Raw genomic sequence first — 4,035 nt, 5'->3', positions numbered from 1 at the left:
ATGGGCCGGGAGTCTGGGTGCGGGGGTGTGGGAGGAGGAGCTCGGGTGCCGGGCCCCCCAGCGCACCCTGGGAAGGCAGGCCCGCGTGCGTGGGGGTGGGGAAGGCGGTCGAGGCAAAGCCTCGGGCCGGACCCGGGCTCAGCCTCTCTCCCGGGTGCGTGGCCCCCTAGGTGCGGGAGCTGAGTTAATTCACTGGAAGGCGGTTCACGGCCTGAGTGCAGCTGCGGGGTGCAGATCGCCCCATTCCGACTCGAGAACTCCAGGAGGGTGAGAGGGGGGCGTGGAGCGGGGAACACGGTCGCCCCAGGCCTCGCTGGGCCCTCCGTCCTCTCGCTGCAAGGGGGCGCGGGCAGGGGGCGTCTCTGACAGGCCTTCTGCGGTCCCCCCGGGCGGAGCGGCGGCGCCTGCGCGCGGTCCCTTCCACGCGGTCTGTGTCGCCGCAGCCCGAGGCCGGGCGCCGATGACTCACCCTGCCGCCTAATTGCAGCGCTAAAGAACTTTGCGCTGGGTGCGGGAGAGGCAGGCGAGGCTGCAACGGGGAGCGGGTGCGCGCGCGCGTGCCGGGTGCCGCGAGAACACACCTCCCTTCCTGCCACCCACTTAGCGAATCCTGGCTGCAGCGACACCCGCAGAGCGCGCGGCTTCGTGCCCTTCACGCGCAGAGCGTGCTTTGGCGCCGGGTGAGCGGGCCACGGCCCCCGGAGGCCCCTCGCGTCTGGACCCAGCCGCACCCGCGTTCGCCGGGCACCCCGCGCGTGGGGGCCCCTCGCCCACCTGCACGGAAGCCATCTGCGCGCGAATCTGCGAGGCCCTCCCGCGGCGCTCCGCGCGTTTGCGTGGGACTGACGAACGGGGACAGCTGCGGGCTGGAGCAGGTTGCGCGGTATTTTTAGCAGGGACTGCGGATTTTAGAGCGGCGGCCGACCCCCCGTTCTGTGCTCTGCACGTGTGACGACTTCTCAGAACAGTGGGGCGACTGAGCCGCTTTCACGTTTACGGTGCATGAGCTTTAGAAGGACAGTGTGTAAATCGGCTTGTCTGATAGTCGTGGCACCCACGCGCGTGAGCGGAGTTGCCATGAGCTGACTTCCAATGATTATTTCGGTTTCCAGGGCGACGAGATTTGCAGCCACCTCCGCGGAGGATGGAGCAGCCCCGCCCCCCGCAGCGCCGCCGCCGCCGCGGCCGGATCGATTAGGCTGGAGGCGGAAGTGAGGTGACGTCGGCGCTGCCTCGGCCCGCGGGCGGGGTGGGGGCGAGGCGGCCGCGGGCCAGGTCCCCCGGGATCCGGCGTCTGCTCCCGCGCCCAGCCCTGCACCGGCGCCTCGCGCGCGCGCGCGCCGTTCCCTTCTGCCGCGTGTTCCCCTCGCCCCATCTCACCCCGCTCCTGCCTCTCATTCCTTAGATCGCGACTTCACCTCACTTAGTAGCTAACTCTTTGGGTGCCAGCTGTCGACCATACACTGACGATGCTTTGCCTCATCCTCGGAAGCTTTCCACGCTGTCTGCCTTGTGGGGCCAGGATTCAGTCCTAGGCTCTGTAGACGACATCCGGGCCCCCTACTTCCCTGCACCCCACTAACTCCCTGCCCTTCCCCCTCTCTGCGCTGGGACAACTCCCTGCCCCTGGCAGGGGGTTCCCCGAAATGGCAGGATCTCCTGGTGGCCTGAGTCTGTGCTCCCCACCAGTAGGGAGCTCAGTGCAGGCAGGGTCTGTGTCCACCAGGAGCCGCCCGGCCTTGGCTGCATGGAATGAACGCCTGAGCCCATGAATGAATGCGTGGCCAGCCAGTGTTGGGTCACTGTCCTGTGGCAGAACCTGAATGTTAGTCGGGCTCTGCTCGCTGGGAGAACAGGGCCAGGTGACGCAGGCCAGGTGTGGACATCTCCTGCTGTGTGGGAAGGCTGTCGGGAGAGCAAAGGCCCCGAGGAGGGAGGTGCAGCTTGAGAGAAGTTGGGGGCAGAGTGGGACCAGCAGGTACCTTGCCTGCAGGGTCTTGAGCTGCGCCAGTGCGGATGGACCCTGACGGGCAGGACGTAGCATGGCCTGTGTCGGAGGAGGGGACGTGGAGCATGCGTGGGGGGCCTGTTACCTCCGTGGGCTTGTCACCTGCACTGCACCCTCAAGTATGCTGCTCCCCCTCACCGCCTGGCAGTCAGCTGTCTTTCCCTAGTGACTGCCTCTGCGTCTGCAGGAGGGAGGACAGCAGTCCAATGTCCCTGTCACATAAAGCTTCCCTTTATGGGATTTGCTGGGCTCACAGGGACTGGTAAGGGCCCCTGTGTCACAGCAAGGACCTCTGCTGCTTCTTTCCTGTAACCAGGGTGTAAAGCGAAACAATCTGATCCCATTGCTTCCTGGAGCGATGGCTTCCCCTGTCCCCTCCAGGCTCACCTGTGAGGCTTCTTCCCTCACAGCCACCTGCAGCTTTGCTCCCACCTTTCCTCAGCTGGCCAGGGGGGACCCCAGAGCAGGTGAGGTTCACAGTTGGGTGATTTGGGCTTCTTACTCTGGAAAGAAGCACCGCTCTGGTGACAAATGACTTTCTACAGCTCGCGGGGAAAGAGGATTTGTTTTAGAAACCGCAGAGCCCACCACGTCTGAGCACGTTTACGGGGACCCTGAGCACGGCTGTGTGGGACACGTCACCGCCTTGTTCTAAGGATAGGAAACTAGAGTTAAGAGAACGCTTTTTTGCCATACTGGTTTTTTCTGATTACAGCAGTAGTCACGTGCCAAGGGAAGAACACTCTTCACCTTTAAACTGCGTTTTGCTATTTACACATCAGCACTTAAAATCCAGTCTCCTAGAGGATTCACTTCAGTTAATTTGGTTGATTCTAATTATTTTTTCTAACATGTGCTTTTCAGCATTTTTATTCTTTATCTTTTTATCTAGCTAAATACTCAAACATTTCTGTTATTATTCTCTGCCCTTTTTTCCCCCCAGGAATGATCAATATTGATCTTCACTTATGGATGCGAGTCTACATACGAGATGATTAATCTGAAGACCTCACTCTGGAAAAACAGCCAGTGAGTTCTCGAAGATGCAAGAATGCAATTCATTATTTTAAAAGTTGTTATCTTTCTAGATGTAATAGGTCCACAGAAAAATCTGTAGAATATACATGGAACAGCTTACTGACTGGTAAATGAGCATCTGTATACTTGCCACCAAATCAAGAAACAGCATATTGGACCCAAGTTCACAGCACAGCCTCCCTCCCGACAAAGGTTCCGCTGACTCCGTTCAAAACCCCTTCCTCGTGTTTATACTCCATCACGGAGGCACGCACCCCGCGACCTGCCTACGCTCTGAGCGTTATCTGAATGGAACCACAGGGCGTGACCACTGCATGTCGCCTCTTTTCGTCTGACTTGATGTCTGGTCTTGGACGTGTCTCTAGTCCCCTCACTTTCACTGCTGGGCACTAGGCGTTGTTTGCACATGCCGCCGTTGGTCCGTTTGACCGACGGTGAGCTTTGGTGGTTGCTAGTTTGGGGATGTCGTGAATAAAGCTGTTGTGGGCCTGCTTAGGCGCATGCACAGGTATGTGCACAGGTGCACTGGGGCGTGCATCTGTGGGATCCTGATATATATGTTCAGCTTTTTGTGCCCTTTTTAAAATTAACATGATTTACAGAAATGCAATAACAATCACTGAATTTAAGTGTACAATTTAACGAGTTTAGACTGCCATATGTACTGGTGTTAAGTCGCCGCCACAGCCGTGACAGGACAATTCCAGTCTCCCCAAAACTTCCCCTCCTCCAACCCAGGTTTTACAAAACTGCCCGTCTGCTTTCTGTCGCTATAGTTTTCATATAAAATTTCATACGCCTGGAATCAGAAAGTATGTAGTCTTTATGTCTGGCTGCTTTCCCCTGGTGTAATGCTTAGGTTTTATTCATTCGTTTCTCCTGCTCAGTGGAATGCCACCAAAATGTGTTTATCTGTTCACAAAATGGAAGTATTTGGTTCTTTCCATTTGGACTTAATGTGAATAAAGCTATTCGTATTCAGGTACAAA

The 4,035-nt window shown here is 57.7% G+C and overlaps 1 long non-coding RNA gene across 2 annotated transcripts; it reads left to right on the top strand.

Moving 5' to 3' along the window:
* The first annotated feature begins 28 nt into the window (after nt 1-28).
* LOC120582946 (uncharacterized) lies at nt 29-4,035 on the top strand. Of its 2 annotated transcripts, XR_005647689.1 has the most exons (5): nt 29-267; nt 1,113-1,216; nt 1,994-2,475; nt 2,554-2,678; nt 2,952-4,035. It is a non-coding gene; the product is annotated as an uncharacterized LOC120582946 (long non-coding RNA). The 2 variants fall into 2 exon arrangements; XR_005647688.1 differs by lacking the exon at nt 2,554-2,678.

This window comes from Pteropus medius, unplaced genomic scaffold (genome assembly GCF_902729225.1).
Source record: "Pteropus medius unplaced genomic scaffold, Ma_sr-lr_union100, whole genome shotgun sequence".
In the NCBI taxonomy this organism is placed as follows: Eukaryota; Metazoa; Chordata; class Mammalia; order Chiroptera; family Pteropodidae; genus Pteropus; species Pteropus medius.
The sequence above is the reverse complement of the archived record's forward strand: the minus strand, read 5'-3'. Positions and strand labels throughout refer to the sequence as shown.